Below are 24,660 nucleotides of genomic sequence, written 5' to 3'. Positions count from 1 at the left end.
TGCCCTTGGGTCCCTGGTGGTGTCGATGAGTCTGGAACCCAATTCTTTAAGGAAACGTGTGGCATTTTTTCCCCATGATCCCAAGGTCTCTGATCCCACTGGGACAAATTGATACTGTTGGCTAATGTCCCTGTACTTGCTGATCTTGTACTCCTCCCTGTGGTCAGCAGCTCCTCCCTGTCGCCCCACACTGTGATGGATATAGGTGTCAGCCAGTGTGGACACACAGGTATAGTCCCATGCTAAGAGCTTGCCATTCTTCCAAGGATAGATGGTGATCCCGTCGGGGCGGTTTGCTGGGTTGTGGGTATTGTTTGCTGCAAGTGATAGTGGCTCCCTCTCGGCAGGGCATCCAGCTGTAGCAAGGGTTCTCTTAATGATGTCGTTGACCTCATTGTGTCTTGCATGCCAGCCCTTGGTTTTGGAACAGTTAAGACCATGTAGACCGTATTGGTCTGCTTGCACTTCGTCGCAAATACACATATATTCTGTGTGAATTGGGGCAGCAAGGCGCAGAGCCACTGCAATACGGAGGGTCTTAGGGTCGAGTCGCGTTCCCATTGCCGATATGGGAACTGTTTGGAGGAAGTCCCCGGAGTGAGGTGCACTCACAGCCTGGAGACGGGCAATCTCCCTATCTGATGTTGCAGCCCTGAGCATGTTGGCAAGCACCTTTTCAGCAATTGGGCTATCCTAGCTTGACTGTTTGTGAGCCAGTGCTGCACTAGGGTTTGGTGCTGGAGCAGCAAGAGTCTCCCATTCGGTGATGGCACTGGTATAGCTAGGGTCTTCTATTCCTGCTGAGTCACTGAGGGTGTCAGGAAGAATTTGTCTTATCAACTCGTTTGATGCAATGGAAGAGGATAGGAAAGCTGGTAGAGCAATCTGGGAGGATCTGCGTACTCCTAGCCCTCCAAGCCTGACCGGAAGTGAGGCTTGCAACCACTGTCCATCGTCAAGGGAAAGATTCAATACACTCTCTAGCATGGCCTTCAGGAGAGAGTCATATTCCTTGAGTTTTGGACTGCTGAAGGCTGGGGAGCATCTCAGAAAATAGGTAAGTTTTGGGGTTGACAGGCACCTGGTGAGTAGGTAGAAGGCATCGTGTGTGTCAATGTCTTTCATCCTGCTTTCCATCGTCCGGAGGTCTGAGACTTTTTTTCCTAGGATCAGATCGATGGCATTGGACCCAAGAGGAGCACCGAGGAGAGTGCTATTGGCTGGATCAATGGCTCGTGCTCCTGGTAAAACGGTACTAATATTCTGGATCAACTGTTGATTGGTAGAAACTATTTCACATTTGGTGGGGTTTAAAGAAAGGCCCAGGTTTTCTCCCATGTCTTTAATTTTACTGATGTCCTCCAGGAGAGATTCTGTTGTGCCAGCTAGGGTACCGTCGTCCAGGAACCAGATATTGAGCTCGCTGGAGAGTGCCTCCGTGACTTCCTTGATGACCAAACAAAATAGAAAGGGGGCGAGAGGGTCCCCCTGTTGCACGCCCTCACAAGAGTCAATTTCATGATCCCCAAACAATAGTTTGGAAGTCACACTATAACACGATTCTATGAAGGGATAAAGGGAAGGGAAGTTTCTATAAACTGCTTGGAGAGCAGCATCCCTTCTGACTGAGTTGAAAGCATTGGCAAAGTCCAATTTGACCAAGGCTTTTTCATAGGACATGTTTTTGATATATACTCGTGCTGCGTGGGCAGCTGCTTCACAGCCCTGTTGAACGCCGAAACCGAGCTGAGTTGGTTTCAGCATTGCAGCAGCCTCCTGACTCACCCTTCTTACTGCAGCCTTGGCGACTAGGCGCCGAAGGGTGTTACCCACTGCAATGGGCCTGATTCCGCCATTCTTTTTCCGGAGGGCACACAATGAGGCACCAAAGAAAAAGGGTCTGATGGCCTCTGGGACACTGCCAGCCAGGCACAGGTTGGAAAATTTGGTGAGTTCAGACAGCAGCCTCTCTGAAACCTCACCAAGTGCTGGGTTGAGTATTTGTTTTAAGTGTTGAGGCCTTAAACCGGTGAAACCTCCTGCTGAACCCTGTGGAAATGACATAGCAGCTTTATACACATCAGCATCCTGTAAGGTTAGATGTTCTTCGCCTGCTGCAATGTCAGGGAGGTCAATGTTGGTACTGGGAGCCCTGGGTGGATGTTTGTCCTTCAGAGCTTGCACCGTGCTGACGTCCTTGGGAGCGATGGTATCCTCACTGGTTATAAGTCTCAAAGCTCCAATAGTATTACCCTCTTCTATTTTTTTGCTAATTTGGGCTCTGATTTTTGAGGTGTCGGGTGTCCTGTTGTTGGCATTTGCCCGGCGGGTGTTTGTCGCCCTAGGGGGGGAGACGGACGAGGTTGTCATCCCTTGGGAATGCATTTATTGCCCTAATAACATGTGTTGCTAGTGACTTGTCCCTCCTTGGTGGGACAGCCAAACAGGCATTGCCAAAAAGCAGCAAGTTGTGCCAGGATCTGTTGTTTGAAGGAGCATCGTTGACTTTCTTCAGAAGGTCAGTGAATTTGCTAGCAGCTTGAGGGCGAGCTGCTTTGGGGATGTGTGTCAGAGTCCTGGTGGATGTTAATTTGATTGCAGATTTGAGGTCCTCTGTAGAGGTGAAGTCACGGTAGCTGTCAGCCCTGTCTGCTGGGGGAGGCTGTTGGTTGTTCTCATTTGGAGCTCTCCTGGAGCCTAGACATCCATTGTGTGCACGGATGTTGCCAGATGTGGGATTGAGTGCACATTCCCTGTGGCACACCCGGCAGATGTCTCGTGAACGACAGCTTTCGCTCTGTCGTGAAGATTCCTGGGAACCCGCGACTACTTGTGGCATTGCTGATATCGTGGGGGTGGGAGGGCGCCAGCTGTGGGGTGACGGGTGAAGGGCAGCATGGATGCATATGCATATGTCGTGCCGAATATGTAAAACTGGTCAATTAGCAAGAACTCAATTAAAATTAAGTCCTTTCTAAAATTTTCTCTTATACGTTTAAAGATATATTTTTTTCATTAATGTTGATGTAAAAATTTTTAATTTTGCACCAAAAGGAACTTAGAAAACTTACCTAACCTTATTATAACAAGCGCAATTTATTTTAGCCAAACCCAACTAAATATATTTTAGGTTTGTTTACAATAATTTAATACTAAACAAACTCAGTGAAATATATTTTTTTCGTTAGGTTCAGAATGATTTTGGCGAAATTATTGCATACACAAATTTTCACTTGTCCTATATGGCAAGATGAGCGTTGTTATTTAAGCCAAGATCGCAAGTTCTGCCTATTCGGCACGACATAATATATATATATATATATATATATATATATATATATATATATATATATATATATATATATATATAGATATATATGCAAAACAACCACTCTGAAAGAATAGAGAAATTCCAAGCAAGTCCATGGTCGACAGGAATATAATTGAATCTTGTTTCATAAAAAGCAGTTTTGACAATAATATGAATATTTCCTTTGGTTTATATAAATTAGATCCATTTATAATTAATAGAATTTGGGAAGAATTTAATAATACACTGGACAAATAATTTTTAAATTTTCTTGGGTAGAATAGTTTGTGGGTGAGTTGTGCAAAGGACCTATCCAAGTTGGGTCGGCGCGCGTCACGTGTTTAACCGTTGTGGTAATAGTGAGGTGCTGGCCAGACCCCTTATATAGCTTCCTTGGATGCTTTACTTTCATAGTTCCTTGATAATGTGAGTAGTCACGAAAGCGCTTGGAATTTCTCTATTCTTTCAGAGTGGTTGTTTTGCATATTCTGAAATCACCTGTTTACTGTGATCATATTGCATATATATATATATATATATATATATATATATATATATATATATATATATATATATATATATATATATATATATATATATATATATATATATATATAAAATACACACACACACACACACACACAATCTCCTTAGCTTGACAGAGTGTTTTCAGTTTTTTTTAGGTATTCCCAGTAACTTTAAATGATCTCTGTGTGTATCAGTGCCAGCTGTACTACATGAAAGGATCCGTCAACAATGACCACAAAACGAGAGAGAGCACAAGTGGTGTAACCATTGCTCTGAAAGCTCTCATCTAACTCACTATTTTCCCGACTTTCAGTGTTACTGGTTTGTAGTATTTTGTCAGAGCTGTACTGCCTCCTTTGTGCAGACGACCTGTCTCAACTTTTTATAACCACTGGGAAGCAGAGAACACTGTGTACAGGTGGATATGAGAGAATGGAGGAAGGGAGGAGTGGGAGGAGAGGAGGTTAAATGAGAGAAGAGATGGGGGGGGTGAGGGGGGAGGAAAGGCGAGGTAGAGACAGGAAGGAGGGTGTCAGGGATAGGGATAGGGAGGGGTGAGAGACAGGTGCAAAATGGAGCTCTTCATCGATCCAATGAATCAACGCTGGTGATGGTGACACCTGTGTGTAGTGTGTACAGTGACACCTGCGTGTAGTGTGCACAGCGACACCTGTGCGTAGTGTGTACAGTGACACCTGTGTAGTGTGTACAGTGACACCTGCGTGTAGTGTGTACAGTGACACCTGTGTAGTGTACAGTGACCTGTGTGTAGTGTGTACAGTGACACCTGCGTGTAGTGTGTACAGTGACACCTGCGTGTAGTGTGTACAGTGACACCTGCGTGTAGTGTGTACAGTGACACCTGTGTGTAGTGTGTACAGTGACACCTGTGTAGTGTACAGTGACCTGTGTGTAGTGTGTATAGTGACACCTGCGTGTAGTGTGTACAGTGACACCTGTGTAGTGTACAGTGACCTGTGTGTAGTGTGTACAGTGACACCTGCGTGTAGTGTGTACAGTGACACCTGCGTGTAGTGTGTACAGTGACACCTGTGTAGTGTACAGTGACCTGTGTGTAGTGTGTACAGTGACACCTGCGTGAAGTGTGTACAGTGACACCTGTGTGTAGTGTGTACAGTGACACCTGTGTGTAGTGTGTACAGTGACACCTGTGTGTAGTGTGTACAGTGACAGCTGTGTGTAGTGTGTACAGTGGCAGCTGTGTGTAGTGTGTACAGTGACACCTGTGTGAAGTGTGTACAGTGACACCTGTGTAGTGTACAGTGACCTGTGTGTAGTGTGTACAATGACATGTGTGTAGTGTGTACAATGACATGTGTGTAGTGTGTACAATGACATGTGTGTAGTGTGTACAGTGACACCTGTGTGTAGCGTGTACAGTGACGCCTGTGTAGTGTGTACAGTGACAGTGTAGTGTGTACAGTGACACCGTGAAGTGTGTACAGTGACACCTGTGTAGTGTGTACAGTGACACCTGCGTGTAGTGTGTACAGTGACACCTGCGTGTAGTGTGTACAGTGACACCTGCGTGTAGTGTGTACAGGGACACCTGTGTGTAGTGTGTACAGGGACACCTGTGTGTAGTGTGTACAGTGACACCTGTGCATAGTGTGTACAGTGACACCTGTGTGTAGTGTGTACAGTGACACCTGTGCATAGTGTGTACAGTGACACCTGTGTGTAGTGTGTACAGTGACACCTGTGTGTAGTGTGTACAGTGACACCTGTGTGTAGTGTGTACAGTGACACCTGTGCATAGTGTGTACAGTGACACCTGTGTGTAGTGTGCACAGCGACACCTGTGCGTAGTGTGTACAGTGACACCTGTGTGTAGTGTGTACAGTGACACCTGTGTGTAGTGTGCACAGCGACACCTGTGCGTAGTGTGTACAGTGACACCTGTGTGTAGTGTGTACAGTGACACCTGTGCATAGTGTGTACAGTGACACCTGTGAGTAGTGTGTACAGTGACACCTGTGCATAGTGTGTACAGTGACACCTGTGTGTAGTGTGCACAGCGACCCCTGTGCGTAGTGTGTACAGTGACACCTGTGCGTAGTGTGTACAGTGACACCTGTGTGTAGTGTGTACAGTGACACCTGTGAGTAGTGTGTACAGTGACACCTGTGTGTAGTGTGTACAGTGACACCTGTGTGTAGTGTGTACAGTGACACCTGTGAGTAGTGTGCACAGCGACACCTGTGTGTAGTGTGTACAGTGACACCTGTGTGTAGTGTGTACAGTGACCTGTGTGTAGTGTGTACAGTGACACCTGTGTGTAGTGTGTACAGTGACACCTGTGTGTAGTGTGCACAGCGACACCTGTGTGTAGTGTGTACAGTGACACCTGTGTGTAGTGTGTACAGTGACACCTGCGTGTAGTGTACAGTGACACCTGTGTGTAGTGTGTACAGTGACCTGTGTGGTGTGTACAGTGACACCTGTGTAGTGTGTGCAGTGACACCTGTGCGTTGTGTGTACAGTGACCTGTGTGGTGTGTACAGTGACCTGTGTGGTGTGTACAGTGACACCTGTGTAGTGTGTACAGTGACACCTGTGCGTTGTGTGTACAGTGACACCTGTGTGCAGTGTAGCGACACCTGCGTGTAGTGTGTAGTGGCACCTGCGTGCAGTGTGTACAGTGACACCTGCGTGTGGTGTGTACAGTGACACCTGCGTGTACTGTGTACAGTGACGTGTGTAGTGTGTACAGTGACACCTGTATGTAGTGTGTACAGTGACACCTGTGTAGTGTGTACAGTGACACCTGTGTAGTGTGTGCAGTGACACCTGTATGTAGTGTGTAAGAGTACCGGAAACAGATGAGAAAGATGCAATGTTTCGCCATAATCCAAGACTCGCCAACCAGCTACCAGCAGTCGTCACAAACACTGTCGGAAGAATTAAGTTTCCAGGAAGAAACGAAACATTTACAAAATCTGAGGTTAACTCATTACATGGCTTCAAGAACAGGTATAATACGAGGTATTTAATTAGTTATAATCATAGCCATAATTTTTAATTGGTGGAGGGGTAAGCTAGCGGAAGGCTTCTGTCAGATTACCAAAAACTCCAGATGCTGGTCGTGATATGACTAAGACCAGCATCAGGAAACACTCGTCCAGTTTCTTGACAATCCTTACCTAACCCAACCTAGGAGGGGTAGAGGAATTAGTAATTGTTCCCGGCGGAGCCCAAGAGCTATGTCTCGACCTCAACACAGAACTAGGCATTCAAACATCTCCCCTTCACAAGTGGTAGCAGCAGCATCAGGATATTGCCTCATTAGGTATTCTTCTTTCACACCTGCGTTTACATCTGAGCTTTGTTTTACCTGTGTAGACACCCGGACACGTGCAACTGTACGTATGAGACACCCGGACACGTGCAACTGTACGTATGTATTCACACTTAGGCACTGTTGAACTGGATGAGGTTCACCGGTACTCCCGGCCTGGGTCTTGTCCAGTTGGTGACCCGTCGAAGTTAGGCACTGTGATCTTGGTTTCAGATCTCTGCTTACCATGACTCCCCAAGTCTGTCACATTCTGTATGATTAAGCTCTGCATCACCCAGCTTATAACTATGAGGGTTATTTTCCTTCCCAAGGACTAGGACTTTACACTTATCCACACTGAACTGGGTCAAGATATCGCCTCTTGTGTTGGCTTGACCGATATATATCTACTGGAGTGTATCAGTACATACGAGAGAGCTACCCACGAGTTGTAGACGGTGACAACACAAAAGTATTAACTGGAATCTTTATTCAGACAAGGATTTTCGTGGAGTGATCCATTCTATGCTGATGCTGTGCACACCAGGCCGCGTGTTCCTCTCTCCTGCATATGTTATGCTACTACTGTTTGACCTGGAAAAAAAAGACTACCGTTCAAGCTTTACCTTTTAGCTTTGATGAGTTACTGAGTTTTTCTTCTCCTGGAGCTTGGTTATGGGCCAGGCTCGTCTGGGTTTGCCTGGTCAACCACGCTGTTGCTACTAGTGGCTCGCTGCCCCCACATATCCACCACAGCCTGGTTGATCTGGCACCCGGTGAATTAAAAAAAAAAAACTTGGACGACGCGTCTGGCAGCTCGGTGTCTCAGCAAACTCAGGTAATGTAAAAATCATCACGTTCTTCGCGCCTAGTGTGAAGACTTGTTGTATACGCAGTGTGACGTCACCAGCTATGGCATTATTTACACCATTAGTCTCAGGGGTAAGGTAATAACGCTCTTCCTTGTATCTGTCTGTGTCTGTCTTCTGTAGCTCTACAATCTTTCAGTTTTTTAACGCGTTAGGCAATTCGATTTCTGCGAATTTTCAAATGTTATTTGCACTATTTTACGTTGCATCATGTTAGGTTAGGTTACGGTAGGTGAGGTAAACATATATAGAGGCCTTCCGCTGGCTAACCGCTCCACCCCTTTAAAAAAATGTGGTGATGATTATGACCATTAGATGTACTGTTGTTGCTGTTAGCGGCCCGCTGGCGCCCACACACCCACAACAGCCTGACTGATCAAAAAACGGGCGGAGGTGGTGATCCTATTTCCTCACCCCCATCCAGCGATATCTACTAGAGGTGCGACAGTCTTGCCTCAAATGATAACAGTAGATAATCCTCCGTCGAGATGGTATACTCTTCCTCCTGGTATAAACCTTGGTAATAGATACCGACAAGTTGGTTTAAGAAAAACACGTAAGCAAATACTAGGACATATTACTGTCCTCTTACCTTCATTCACACACTCATCCTGTCACACTTGCAATCAATCACTGTCTCACAGGATGCCCACCTTTGTCAACACAGTGGGGCATCAACAGTGCAAACAAGATCAGCTGGCTCAACACAAACACTCAATAATTCGAAAACACACAAGCTTCTTGCAGCAGTGGCTAGGATGCTCGCTGAGCAAGCCACAGCTCTTGGGGTTAGAACCCTGGCCACGAAGGAACCTGCAACATACCTGTGAGAGAGTTCGAGGGTTCTTCTAACCTCGTAGCCCTAAACACTTTATGGTTCTAAACTAAAACTTAGATGATATACTTAACCAGGTACTGTGGAATATTTTGAGGAATAACTGAAAATACTTAAAGAGGCACAAGTCAATTTTTAAATCCACCGCAGTACCTTAAAAGAAAATCCACAATTCCACACAGTACCTTCCAATACACCTACACAACTCCACACAGTACCTTCCAATACACCTACACAATTCCACACAGTACCTTCCAATACACCTACACAACTCCACACAGTACCTTCCAATACACCTACACAACTCCACACAGTACCTTCCAATACACCTACACAATTCCACACAGTACCTTCCAATACACCTACACAACTCCACACAGTACCTTCCAATACACCTACACAATTCCACACAGTACCTTCCAATACACCTACACAACTCCACACAGTACCTTCCAATACACCTACACAACTCCACACAGTACCTTCCAATACACCTACACAATTCCACACAGTACCTTCCAATACACCTACACAATTCCACACAGTACCTTCCAATACACCTACACAATTCCACACAGTACCTTCCAATACACCTACACAACTCCACACAGTACCTTCCAATACACCTACACAACTCCACACAGTACCTTCCAATACACCTACACAATTCCACACAGTACCTTCCAATACACCTACACAATTCCACACAGTACCTTCCAATACACCTACACAACTCCACACAGTACCTTCCAATACACCTACACAACTCCACACAGTACCTTCCAATACACCTACACAACTCCACACAGTACCTTCCAATACACCTACACAACTCCACACAGTACCTTTAAAGACATTTACCAAACTTCACACAGTACCTTCAAAATCGTCTACGCAAATCCAAGACTTTTAAACCTACGGCAGCGTTTAAAAAGACTTGCCTGTAATATAACTCTTGACCAGTTTTGACAAGTTTACCCTCGCAAACCGGCCCGAGGCCAGTCTTCATCGTTGTATCGTTGATTCCAGTCTTGTTGACGTCAATACTGATTCCAGTCTTGCTTGTCGACGTCAGTACTGATTCCAGTCTTGCCTGTCGACATCAGTACTGATTCCAGTCTTGCTTGTCGACGTCAATACTGATTCGTCTTGCTTGTCGACATCATCAATGACTCGTGTCTTGCTTGTCGATATCATCAATGACTCGTGTCTTGCTTAACATCAACACTCTACATCAAAAAAACAAAACTGTAACGAGTCTTACAACACTAGAGACAGATGGCAAGGGAGGGAGAGGGAGGGAGGGAGGAAGAGAGAGCGTGAAAGAATCATAATTAACAAGAAGTTAGGCAATACAACAGGAATACTAATTACATAACAGCGCCGCCTTCTACAAAATGGCCTGTCAACACCCTCGTCAAAACTAGACACGCCCGTCCATGATGTAGTGACGCAGTCAAACTACATCGTGTACGCACCACCACCCCCTCCACCCAGGGACGAGGGGGAGGTGGGGTTGCATCACAAGCTTCCAGGAGTACGCTCGTCCCACCCAAATCCCCAGTCCCCGGGGTCCTGCTAGGAATGCTGACCAAACGAGTATTTATCCATAGGAAAAACAACAACAGGCAAATGTCCCACGTCGCTATAATGCAAGTAGGCACAGGTGACGTAGGTAGGCACAGAATGTGACGTAGGTAGGCACAGAATGTGACGTAGGGAAGCACAGAATGTGACGTAGGAAAGCACAGAATGTGACGTAGGGAGGCACAGAATGTGACGTAGGAAGGCACAGAATGTGACGTAGGAAGGCACAGGTGACGTAGGGAGGCACAGGTGACATAGATAAGCACAGGTAACGCACGTAGGCACAGGTGACGTAGGTAGGCACAGTGTGACGTAGATAGTCACGGTGACATAGGTAGGCACAGGTGACGTAGGTAGGCACAGTAGGTGACGTAGGTAGGTACAGGTGACGTAGGTAGGGGAGGTGTTGCACGTTTCTTGACGCATTCACTCACGTAGGTGACGACACTATATATTCACACCTGCAGTTTCAAGAGTAGGTATGATCGGGCAATGGCAGCCATGAGTCAGCAAAGCTGCTCCTCACTGCACATGTCTTCCACTTCCTCCCATGTCTCTCACTCCAGTACAGTATTATGGTCGTGTACAGATTTGGGACCTCACCCACCAGTACCTTCCATTTACTATACATTACCAGTTATTTCTTCACTTCAGAGTACATTCCAAGCATTTAAACACTTTATTGCCTCTGTGGGCCATAAATGATATCCTCAAGGGAGGTGTAAACACAATATTCTAGACACAACCTTACCTTACCTTTACCTTTGAAGAGTTTCGAGAGTGTCTCTGAGCCCGGCTCGTCTGGTGCTTGCCTGGTCAACTAGGCTGTTGCTGCTGCAGGCCCGCTGCTCCACGTATTCATCACAGCCTGGTTGATCTGGCACCTGGTGAAGATACTTGTCCAGTTTCCTCTTGAAGGCCTCTACACTGGCTCCAGCCGTGGTTCTGGTATCTTCTGGTAAGCTGTTGAATAGTCTGGGACCCCGGATGTTGATACAGTGTTCCCTTATTGTGCCCACCGCACCCCTGCTCCTCACTGGATTTATTTTACACTTCCTCCCATATCTCTCACTCCAGTATGTTGTTATGGCAGTGTGCAGAATTGGGACCAGGCCCTCGAGTATTTTCCAGGTATATATTATCATGTATCTCTCACTCTCTCCTCCGCTCCAATGAGTACATATTCAAGACCACAGTGGAGTATTTTCTCTCGTTACGAAAGCTCTTGTTATTTATGTTAGTTTTCTGACATCTGCCTTAGAGTGTTATCTCAATCACCGGTCATCGAACTATACTATTCCTATTGCTAGGAAGAACAAGAACCTGTCATGAAGACCAAGGTCCTTCTGTAAGCGAAAAAGCTACAGGAAATACAAGGGAAACTTGCAAACTGTGTGGCATGAGACAGCAGACTATGTAGGCTGTTTACCACAACTGTAAGAACAAGGTGAGAGAGCTGGAAATGACTGACACACAAGTGACTCCACAGAGATGTTAAGAAATACTTCTTCACTATAGGAGGCAAATAAGTGATAGAGTGAAGTGGACTCCATTCAAGGATTTAACAAGAGAGGCAAATAAGTAACTCAGTAAAGTGCACTTCATACAAAGATTTAACAAGACAGGCAAATAAGAGACTCAGTAAAGTGGACTTTATGCAAGGGTTTAGAGACGACATGATTGTTTCAAGTTACTCGGTCCTAAGTCTGGCAGGGGACAACAGCTATAGCTCGTTCCCTTACCCCACATAATCAGATAATCACAAACTGTATAATACTACTAATAATAATACAGTGGAACATCGGTGTTCAAACTTAATTGGTTCCTAGGTGGTGTTCGAACTGCAAAAATTTCGATGTCCGAAACAATATTTGCTAGGCTTTAATTATCAGCCTCACACTGGAGCATGTTGAACTGACTCTTCCAAAATTCTGAGAGTCAGGTCCGTGTCAGAGGTCACTTCAACGCACTTTTGAAACAGGGATGTCTTGCAATAAAGCTTTTTACAACTGAATTTTAAACAAGTCAGCGTGTTCGGACCCCAGAAAAACTTTCAAAGACTTGGTCATTTTTTTCTGAACAAAACTGTTCAGAATCCGGTTTTGTAAAGTAAAAAGACACAAGTGCAACAAATGTGACATTTTATTGTGCAACGTTTTGCTTTCCAGGAGCTCTGTCAAGCCGCTTTGTAACGGCTTAACAAAGCTCCTGGAGAGCGAAACGTTGCCACAATATATCATATTAGTTGCAGTTGTGTCTTTTTACTTTACATATTGTCGGTAATTCTACCAAAATATATACAGACTCCGGTTTTGTTCGAGGTTCGGTACGTTCGAACACCGAGGTTCGGTACGTTCGAACACCGAGGTTCCACTGTAATAATAATGATAATGAATGATTTAATTATGCACAAGAGGAACGATAAGGCTCACCGAGCCAGGAGCTATGGCCCAATCCCTACAACCACAATTAGGTGAGTACACACACACACACACACACACACACACACACACACACACACACACACACACACACATACATACATACACACACGCACGCACGCACACACACACACACACACGCACTACAATGGATCAGGGAATACTTGTCAGGAAGACAGCAGCGAGTCATGGTACGTGGCGAGGTGTCAGAGTGGGCACCTGTGACCAGCGGGGTCCCGCAGGGGTCAGTCCTAGGACCAGTGCTGTTTCTGGTATTTGTGAACGACATGACGGAAGGAATAGACTCTGAGGTGTCCCTGTTTGCAGATGACGTGAAGTTGATGAGAAGAATACACTCGATCGAAGACCAGGCAGAACTACAAAGGGATCTGGACAGGCTGCAGACCTGGTCCAGCAATTGGCTCCTGGAGTTCAATCCCACCAAGTGCAAAGTCATGAAGATTGGGGAAGGGCAAAGAAGGCCGCAGACGGAGTACAGTCTAGGGGGTCAGAGACTACAAACCTCACTCAAGGAAAAAGATCTTGGGGTGAGTATAACACCAGGCACATCTCCTGAAGCGCACATCAACCAAATAACTGCTGCAGCATATGGGCGCCTAGCAAACCTCAGAACAGCATTCCGACATCTTAATAAGGAATCGTTCAGGACCCTGTACACCGTATACGTTAGGCCCATATTGGAGTATGCGGCACCAGTTTGGAACCCACACCTAGCCAAGCACGTAAAGAAACTAGAGAAAGTGCAAAGGTTTGCAACAAGACTAGTCCCAGAGCTAAGAGGTATGTCCTACGAGGAGAGGTTAAGGGAAATCAACCTGACGACACTGGAGGACAGGAGAGATAGGGGGGACATGATAACGACATACAAAATACTGAGGGGAATTGACAAGGTGGACAAAGACAGGATGTTCCAGAGATTGGACACAGTAACAAGGGGACACAGTTGGAAGCTAAAGACACAGATGAATCACAGGGATGTTAGGAAGTATTTCTTCAGCCACAGAGTAGTCAGTAAGTGGAATAGTTTGGGAAGCGATGTAGTGGAGGCAGGATCCATACATAGCTTTAAGCAGAGGTATGATAAAGCTCACGGCTCGGGGAGAGTGACCTAGTAGCGATCAGTGAAGAGGCGGGGCCAGGAGCTCGGACTCGACCCCCGCAACCTCAACTAGGTGAGTACAACTAGGTGAGTACACACACACACACACACACACACACACACACACACACACACACACACACACACACACACACACACACACACACACATGTGCCTAGGACAAAATGGTAACTAACACCCGTCCTTCCCTTCTCGCTTTCCGCAAGTATTTCCTCTCAGCGTGTGCTGCTGCTTCATGCCACATCATAAACAACAGGATAGTAAACACTGGAGGTGTGCCAAAGAATCAATATCAGCAGTATTGGCTAATGTTGATGGTATCAGTGGGTATCGACCTACTGTGACTTTGTATCGGTGGGTATCGGCTGATTTTTTATGGTATCAGCTAATATTTTATATCAGTGGGTATCAGCTAATATTTTATATCAGTGGGTATCAGCTAATATTTTATATCAGTGGGTATCAGCTAATATTTTATATCAGTGGGTATCAGCTAATATTTTATATCAGTGGGTATCAGCTAATATTTTATATCAGTGGGTATCAGCTAATATTTTATATCAATGGGTATAAGCTCATTTTTTATAGTATCAGTGGGTATCAGCTAATTTTTTTGATATTGGTATCGACCTAAAACTGAGTCTACATGTTATTTTTAATATCATGGGGAAGCGCTAAACCCGTAGGAAAACAGCGCCTGGGATGGGGGGGGGGGAGAAGTGGAAGGTATTCAGGCTCAATTCAGGGAACCGGAGCACGGATCCAATTCCCTATATCAAGAGCCCCTCACCAGCGTCAAGGAACCTCCCTTGAGGGGCTCACTGGAGCAGGGACATGCATATACATGGATGATACCGGAGGGACAGCTCCTCAATCTATAAACTACCATAACTTACTGGAGCGAGAGATACGAAAGTGGAAAGTAGGAGCGACATGAGCACAATAAGAGACCACTATCACCATCCGTGGCTCAAGACTCTTCAGTGTGCTACCAGCAGATATCAGAAATGGTGCTGGAACACGTGTAGTTTTCAAAAGGAAACTGGATCTCTACCTCTGCCAAGTGTCCAATCAACCAGGTTGTGATGGATATGTGGTGCCAACGGTCTGGCAACAGCAACAGCCTCGTAAATCAAACACCAGATGAGCAAAACTCGGGTTTAGGCTGTCGGAGTAAGAAAACTCTCGAAACCAGTCACAGGCATATTACAGGTAAGCCTGCAGGCGCCATACATTGCCTAGGGTATGGGAGGTAATCAGGAGTTATTCAAAGAAGAGTTCCTCCAATTCCTAAGACCAGGAGCCCTTCACCAGCATCATCCCCCACTCCCTGAACGGTCTCAGGCACACTAGGAAAAGTCTGGTCCAGACTCGCACTGATCATGTTCCAGGAATTGTCTTATAGTACCTGCACACCGTCCCCTCTCCCTCTAAATTTCTTGGTAAGACACATGTGCAACAGTTATCTTTTATTTCGAAACGTTTTTGCCTACACAGTAGGCTTCTTCAGTCGAGTATAGAAAAGTTGGCAGGAGCAGTAAAGACGTGAAGACGATGTAATCAGTCCCTCACCCTTGAAGACGTAGTTCTGAGGTGGTCAGTCCCTCAGCCTGGAGAAGAGTTTTGTTCCATAGTCTGGAACAAAGTCCTGAATATGTAATGACTGAAGGAGAGAGAAGAGATGCATGATAAATACCTGAAGATACTGGAGGGCCTGGTCTCACATCTGTACACTATCTTAACATATAGTGAGAGATGTGGAAGTGTGAAAAAACACAACGAAGAGCAGGGCCGCCGTGAGCACAGAGAACACTGTGTTAACATCCATGGTCCCAGACTCTTCAGTACTAGAAGATAACAGAATCACTGCCGAAACAAGTGTAGATGTCTTCAGAAGGAAAGTCGACCAGTATATCCACCAAGTGCCAAATGAACCAGACTTTGATGGGTGTGTGTGGGGGGGGGGGAAGAGGGTCGCTAGCAGCAACAGCCTGGTTGACTAGGCAATCACAAGAGGAAGCGTGACTACAAGGGTAAAACAGCTTTCGGTACCAGTCACAGATTTATCAGCAAAACAGGAACAGCAACAATAACACTATCCTAAACAGCAGCAGCAGCAATAACAAAGATAGTACCAATAACAACAGTATCAGAAGCAGCAATAGCAGCAACATTAAGAGCAGCAGCAGTAACAACAGCAGAATCAATAAAAGCAGCAGCAACAATAACAGCATCAGCAGCAATAACAGCATCAGCAGGAATAACAGCATCAGCAGCAATAACAACAGCAGCAGCAACAATAACAGAAACAGCAGCAGCAACACTACCTACAGATAAAAAACATACAAATTAACCGGAAGTGCAAATGAGTGGCACCCTTAGATAACTAGAAAAAAAGTGGGGTAATGAGGCCAAGAGGGTAAGGAGATGGAGCAAGAGTAGCCAAGGAATATACAGCAAGGAGTTGAGGGTCAGTATAGCAAATGGATCAAGATAAGGGGGTGAGAAGGCAGCAAAGGGGTAATAGAGAGAGGAAGGGAAAGAGGAAGTGAGATAGAGGGGAGGAGACAGCCAAGACTAACAGGGAGGAGGCAGCCAAGACTAACAGGGAGGAGGCAGCCAAGACTAACTCTCTTAACAGAGAGGAGGCAGCCAAGACTAACAGGGAGGAGGCAGTCAAGATTAACAGGGAGGAGGCAGCCAAGACTAACTCTCTTAACAGAGAGGAGGCAGCCAAGACTAACAGGGAGGAGGCAGCCAAAACTGACTAACAGGGAGGAGGCAGCCAAAACTGACTAACAGGGAGGAGGCAGCCAAGACTCTAACAATGTGGTTGAGGACCCCCTGGGGTCAGTGAAGAGCTCTTAAGGAGTCCTAAAAGAGCATCTTATGAATATAAACAATAACAACGAATAAATAATGATATATCACCCGTACTTCACTCTCTTACTCCCACTTTCCTCTTGAATTCCTCTTCTCTTCTCTCACTTCATTCTAACCCTCTGCTATAATCATGGAAAGTACTAAACCCGCTGGAGTCATACAGCGCCTGGGAATACGAGGTAATCACGTGTGAGCCAAGGAATAGTGGTTCTGAGTCTGACTCTGGAACTAATAAGGGTATACCAACGTTCTAAGAGCCCGTGCAGCACTGCCAGATGCTGCATGGTTTGGCAGCACAGTTGTGGATGAGTAGAACTCCCAAGTACCATTGCTGAAGCGAGAACTTTCGGTAGAGAAAGAAATGATAAATTTTTAACACTTATCTCTTATCGGTCTTCACTCAAGACACACGATATCTGGTAAATGGACATAAGTACAACTAATGAGACATTTTACTGCGGCAACGTTTCGCTCTCCGGGAGCTTTATCAAGCCGTTATAGACTGACTAAGCTCCTAGAGAGCGAAACGTTGCTACAAGAAAATGTCGCATAAGTACACATTTGTCCTTTTACCCAACATATTGTGGGCAATTGTACCAACATTAAGACACAAACGATATCCCAGTAATTATATTTATAAACCTAAAGAAAAATTATGCAAAACAACCATAGAGGGAGTTGGACGATAGCTCTAGGACTTTCGTGTTTCAATCAACACCTCTTCAGGAGCTTGCAATGTGTCAAAAATGAGTAGGAAATCCGGGTAGATTCGTTCAGGGGGGAACGAAGGAATCTACCTGGACTTCCTACTCATTTCTGCAGCATTGCAAGATCCTGAAGATGTGTTGATTGCAACACGAAAGGCCTAGAGCTATCATTCAACTCCCCCCGTAGTGTTTCGCAGCTTTTATCCCTTGTTCGCGATTACTGCAAAATAAATTATTGAATATCACAGCCAATAGGGATCTTGTAATCAAACAAAAAAAAAAAAGTTTGAACGACTGAAGCAAAATAAGTCCCCAGGTCAGACTAACTTTTTTCAAGGGTTCTTAAAGAGTGCAAGATGGAACTTTGGGAACCACTGAGTAAAGGTTCTCTGCACATTCTCCACGGCCACAATTCCGCCTGCCTTAAACGGAACCGTTAAGAGTACAGCAATATACCGGCCAGGAGAGAACAAGTTACTCGGGTATCATCATGGGCTTGCCAGCTTTTTTTTTTTTTTTTTTTTTTTTAAGACTCTAGGTATCCAGCATATCATTTTCCTTGTGGTTCTGATGGCGACACTGTTGTCATCCTTGAAGGTGAGATCTGATATAATACCTCCCAGGTCTCTCACATTAGTAATAATCCCTCCCAGGTCTCTCACATTAGTAATAATCCTTCCCAGGTCTCTCACATTAGTAATAATCCTTCCCAATTCTCTCACATTAGCAATAATCCCTCCCCGGTCTCTCACATTTATCTAACGCTTTACTGCGTGATTTTAGTTTGTTGTATATTTTGTTCCACAATCTTTGCATAACGGAGCAACGGAAACTTGTCCTCATTGATCATATTCTCGTCAGTGACCTACTGGAAGACTGTTTATATTAGCTCAAGAGGTTTCCTGTAACCTCAATGACTGACACTCACACAGACTGTAGTATCTCCTGCAAAGGATGATACAGTGCTGTGATTATATCACTGTACCTTAGAGAACAGACATAATGAAGTATCTGGATCCTCAAATTTCCTTCTGTTTGGTAGATCAATGATTTATAGTCATATGATTTATAGTGTCCTCTAAAATTTCACTCTCGTTCTCTCTCTTGTCGTCGGTATATGAACCTCCTGTGAAAAGAGGGTTAATTCTAGGTCTTTCTTTTTTTTTAATTTGGATTTTGCGTGTGTACAGAAATATAATTTTTTTCCCAGTGTTCTTTATGGCTTTCTCTTCCTTTAGCATTGCTTCCGTCTGGTGTTAGTTTCTGTTCTATATTGGTAATTTCTCTGTTGTGACATTAGTTTTTAAACATTATAATCAGAACTAAGCGCCTGGTTGACCAGGCAAGCACCAGACGAGCCTGGCCCATGCCCGGGTTCAGAGAGTAGATAAACTCTCGAAACTCTTCAAAGGTATATCATAGGTAAATGTTTGTTATCCTTGTGATCTTATCTTAGTGGTACAATTTTCTACAGACTTTGTATGCCTCTGAAATCCTGTTTTATTTCCTGCAGCGGTGTGGGTATAGGGTACTCAGAACTGTTTCCTTGTTTATGTTTGACTGTTCTTTATCTTATCCCAGTCAATACTCAGACTGAAGTGAAATTTACCGAACGTCTCTTCACGCTAGATATTTCTGAAGTCTCTAACGCGTGTACTGATGCTTGTCTGTAGTTCAGTTAAGTTCGTATTGGAGTATCTAATTAGTTCCTCATCGCTCGTAAAGATCAACGCCGGTTTATTTTTTATTCCAGGAAGGTTGTTATCTACTGGTTCAATCTTTCACAGAGCTCCAACAGTTGTCTGGTGTGTGTGTGTTGACATGCTTCCAATGCATTAATCTTCTGCTTAACCTTTGAAGGTTGAGCTTTGAGGATATTAAATGTAAGATTTCCAAGACTTTCATGGCGGATATCTACTTTATCCACTCTAAAGTCCTCTGCTGACTGGTTTACAGACAAGGTTAAATACTCGTTCCTTAATACTTAGCACTCATTCCTTATCACTTGATTTCAAAAGTTCTGTACAACAGAGCCATGGAGTCCTACTCCTACCTGTGGCTTTTCTCACATCTACATATACTGTAGTTTTACACCTACATCTGTTGGTGGGTCACCATCTGGAAAAGACCCGGGCCGGGACCGGCGAACCTGCTACAGTACCCATATCTCACTGTTCAAAACGTTCATTGTGTGTGTGTGTGTGTGTGTGTGTGTGTGTGTGTGTGTGTGTGTGTGTGTGTGTGTGTGTGTGTGTGTGTGTGTGTGTGAATATTTCAAACATTTCCTTTATGTAAGGAGCCCACTTTATTTTTCTTTTAAAACTTTAATGTTTGCTAAAACGAAAAAAAGTTTACCACTTGGGATCTCTGGGTTACCTGGAGGTTATTCCGGGGATCGACGCCCCCGCGGCCCGGTCCATGACCAGGCCTCCCGATGGATCAGGGCCTGATCAACTAGGCCGTTACTGCTGGCCGCACGCAGTCCGACGTACGAGCCACAGCCCGGCTGATCCGGCACTGACTTTAGGTATCTGTCCAGCTCTCTCTTGAAGGCAGCCAGGGGTTTATTGGCAATTCCCCTAATGCTTGATGGGAGGCTGTTGAACAGTTTTGGGCCCCGGACACTTATGGTGTTTTCTCTTAGTGTACCAATGGCGCCCCTACTTTTTATTGGGGGCATTTTGCATCGCCTGCCCAGTCTTTTACTTTCGTAGGGAGTGATTTCTGTGTGCAGATTTGGGACCATTCCTTCCAAAATTTTCCAAGTGTAGATTATGATATCTCTCTCCCTCCTGCGTTCCAACGAGTACAAGTCAAGTGCTTCCAAGCGTTCCCAGTAGTTAAGGTGCTTGACAGAACTTACACGTGCAGTAAAGGATCTCTGTACACTCTCTAGATCTGCGATTTCACCTGCTTTGTATGGAGATGTTAATGTACAGCAGTATTCCAGCCTAGAGAGAACAAGTGATTTGAAAAGGATCATCATGGGCTTGGCATCTCTCGTTTTGAAAGTTCTCATTATCCATCCTATCATTTTCTTTGCACGTGCGATCGTGGCACTGTTGTGATCCTTGAAAGTGAGATCCTCAGACATTACTACTCCCAGGTCCCTTACATTATTTTTCCGCTCTATTGTATGGCCGGAGTCAGTAGTATACTCTGTTCTAGTTATTATCTCCTCCAGTTTTCCATAACGGAGTAGTTGGAATTTGTCCTCATTGAACATCATATTGTTTACCGTTGCCCACTGGAAAACTTTGTTTATATCTTCTTGGAGGTTAACCGCGTCCTCAGCAGATGACAGCCTCATGCAGATCCTAGTATCATCCGCAAAGGATGATACGGTGCTGTGGTGTATATCTCTGTTTATGTCTGATATGAGGATAAGGAATAAGATGGGGGCGAGTACTGTACTGTGGGTTACTGGGTTTTTCCCGCACCTCTAATTCTGTACCATCTTGTAATCTGACACCTGGTGTACATACTCGTCCTCTCTTATACTCACTGTACAGAGAATCTTTACTGCACGTATAAGTTCCATCAAACACCTTAACTACTGGGAGCGCCTGGGAGCACTTGACTTGTACTCACTGGAGAGCAGGCGAGAGATATATAACATAATCTACACCTGGAAAATTCTGGAGGGACTGGTCCCTAATATGCACGCAGCAATCACTCCATACGAAAGTAAAAGATTTGGCAGGCGATGCAACATACCCCCAGTGAAAAGTAGGGGCGTCACTGGTACACTAAGAGAAAATGCAATAAGTGTCCGGGTCCCAAAACTGTTCAACAGCCTCCCACCAGCAATAAGGGGCATTACCGGAAGACCCCTGGTTGTCTTCAAGAGGGAGCTGGACAGATACTAAAGACGGTGCCGATCAGCCGGGCTGTGGTTCGTACGTTGGACTGCGTGCGGCCAGCAGTAACAGCCTGGTTGATCAGGCCCTGATCCACCGGGAGGCCTGGTCGTGGACCGGGCCGCGGGGGCGTTAATCCCCGGAATGCCTTCCAGGTAGACTGTGTTCTACTGCCATGTATCTCTGTATCCAAAGTTATTTTTCTGTCTTCCTTTAGATTGTCTCTCCTTAAGAAGTATTTTTTTTATATAAAATGCATGAATGCATTAGGATGTACGAGCACTGCAGTAGGCCTGCTGCTTTATGCTAGGCTACCTGAAGGGCATTCCGGGGATCAACGCCCCCGTGGCCCGCCCCACGACCAGTCCTGTTCTTCACATTTTAGTGGGCAATCTTTATCTGAGGTCATTTTGTTGTGAAAGTGTCTTGGCTTTTGTGTGACTACCTAAACAGCAAGACTACTGCGGTGCTCCTCTATTTATTTATGTTTAAAACATATTACGCTACAACTACCCACAATCTCTTCTCCAAATAAAGACAGCCTAACAATGTTATCTGAACATCTAAATTACTGGAAGTACTTGAGTCCTTGAGCGCAGGCGAGAAAGATGCGTCATAATCTACACCCGAAGATTCTGGAGGTACTGGTCTCACTCCTGCATATTGAAATCACCTCATTTGAAAGCATGAGGCTTGGAACACAGTGCAAAATTCCTCTTATAAAAATCAGGGGCACGATAAGTATTGAGAGAGCTCAGTAAGTGTAAAGAGACCACGACTCATCCACTGTGCACAAGGAAGATTACCAAACTCGATAACTTTTTCAAAACAGTCCCTGATCAGCCAGGCTGTGGTGCATACGTAAGACTGTAGGCACCAAGAGGCATGGTTTGGGACCAGGCAGCGATGGGGGGGGGGGGGGTGACCCTCGGAAGCAATTACAGATAACCTTGATTACCCTAAAAAAAAAAAAGAGCGCAGCTAACTACGAGATATTATTAGACACTAAAAATAGGGAGTAGCCTACTACGATATATTAAACACTGAGCCAAGAGGCTCCACCCCGACATGATGCTCCACTCAGCCGTCAAGTAACCACCACCTACTCGTCCTGTCCCGACGGTATAAATTACCTGCTTGGGCTCTTCATTCATTTGTATCTGCTGAAAAAAGACCACAGCAGGTTAAAACATTTAGACAACTATTCTTCCTTTTTTTTTTTTGTCTCGTGAGTGTTCTTCACTATTCTTTTATACTCCACTGTACTCTATCACCTCCACTATTATAATATACCACTAAACGATACAAATATACTGCACTACCTGGAGGTTATTCCGGGGATCAACGCCCCTGCGGCCCGGTCCACGACCAGGCCTCCCGATGGATCAGGGCCTGATCAACTAGGCTGTTACTGCTGGCCGCACGCAGTCCAACGTACGAGCCACAGCCCGGCTGATCCGGCACTGACTTTAGGTATCTGTCCAGCTCTCTCTTGAAGGCAGCCAGGGGTTTATTGGCAATTCCCCTAATGCTTGATGGGAGGCTGTTGAACAGTTTTGGGCCCCGGACACTTATGGTGTTTTCTCTTAGTGTACCAATGGCGCCCCTACTTTTTATTGGGGGCATTTTGCATCGCCTGCCCAGTCTTTTACTTTCGTAGGGAGTGATTTCTGTGTGCAGATTTGGGACCATTCCTTCCAAGATTTTCCAAGTGTAGATTATGATATATATCTCCCTCCTGTGTTCCAATGAGTACAAGTCATGTGCTTCCAAGCGTTCCCAGTAGTTAAGGTGCTTCACAGAACTAATACGTGCAGTAAAGGATCTCTGTACACTCTCTAGATCTGCGATTTCACCTGCTTTGAATGGAGATGTTAATGTACAGCAGTATCCCAGCCTAGAGAGAAGTGATTTGAAAAGGATCATCATGGGCTTGGCATCTCTCGTTTTGAAAGTTCTCATTATCCATCCTATCATTTTCTTTGCACGTGCGATCGTGGCACTGTTGTGATCCTTGAAAGTGAGATCCTCAGACATTACTACTCCCAGGTCCCTTACATTATTTTTCCGCTCTATTGTATGGCCGGAGTCAGTAGTATACTCTGTTCTAGTTATTATCTCCTCCAGTTTTCCATAACGGAGTAGTTGGAATTTGTCCTCATTGAACATCATATTGTTTACCGTTGCCCACTGGAAAACTTTGTTTATATCTTCTTGGAGGTTAACCGCGTCCTCAGCAGATGACAGCCTCATGCAGATCCTAGTATCATCCGCAAAGGATGATACGGTGCTGTGGTGTATATCCCTGTTTATGTCTGATATGAGGATAAGGAATAAGATGGGGGCGAGTACTGTGCCTTGTGGAACAGAGCTCTTCACTATGGCAGCCTCCGATTTAACTCTGTTGACCACTACTCTTTGTGTTCGATTTGTTAGGAAGTATAAGCTCCATTATACTAATATACTCCCCTATATAATCGATTTGTTAGGAAGTATAAGCTCCATTATACTAATATACTTCCCTATATAATATACTACTATACTCTATATACTATACCAACATACTCCACTATATGTTCCAGTATATCAATATACCGCACTTAACACCATAAGCTTCACTATACTGGACTACACAACACACATTATGTGTGTGTGTGTGTACATACCAGACGATAACATACACTACTACACACCGGTCACATCTACATATGTGACCTCTAAGAGGATAGAGGTCACACGCGTGCACTTACACCCGGGGGTAGCCCACCCACACCATCCCTTACCATGCCCACTCCTTCCCCTCCCGTGGGGCTACCCAATCATCTCTCCACTCCAACATCTATCCCCCTACTCCGTCACTACCCCTCCCATTCCAAGTGCCCCCTCCCAATCCCATTCCCAGGATCCCTCCCATCCCCAGTATCCCTCTCCTCCGTCACTATCCCTACCATCCCCGGTATCCCCCTCTTCCGTTACTACCCCACCCTCCCCAGTAAGTCACCCCTCCCTAGATCCTCTCCCCTCCTCAGTACCCCACCCTCCCAAGTACCTCACCCCTACCCAGTTCCTCTCCCCTCCCCAGAACCTAATCCCTCCCCAGTACCCCACCCCCCAGAACCCCACCCTCCCCAGGACCTCATCGCTCCCCAGCACCCCACCCACCCATCTACCTACTCCCTCCCCAGTTCCTCTCCCCTCCCC

General features: G+C 45.4%; 1 protein-coding gene across 3 annotated transcripts in view; it reads right to left on the bottom strand.

Annotated features, from left to right (window-relative positions):
- The window catches only part of LOC128684897 (uncharacterized), a 465,595-nt gene that overhangs the window by 300,607 nt on the left and 140,328 nt on the right, over positions 1–24,660 (bottom strand). The gene's annotated exons all lie outside the window — the stretch shown is intronic.

The sequence above is a fragment of the Cherax quadricarinatus genome, chromosome 5 (genome assembly GCF_038502225.1).
Source record: "Cherax quadricarinatus isolate ZL_2023a chromosome 5, ASM3850222v1, whole genome shotgun sequence".
NCBI classification, from domain to species: domain Eukaryota; kingdom Metazoa; phylum Arthropoda; class Malacostraca; order Decapoda; family Parastacidae; genus Cherax; species Cherax quadricarinatus.
Note: the sequence above shows the minus strand (reverse complement) of the source record. Positions and strands in the feature narration are given on the sequence as shown.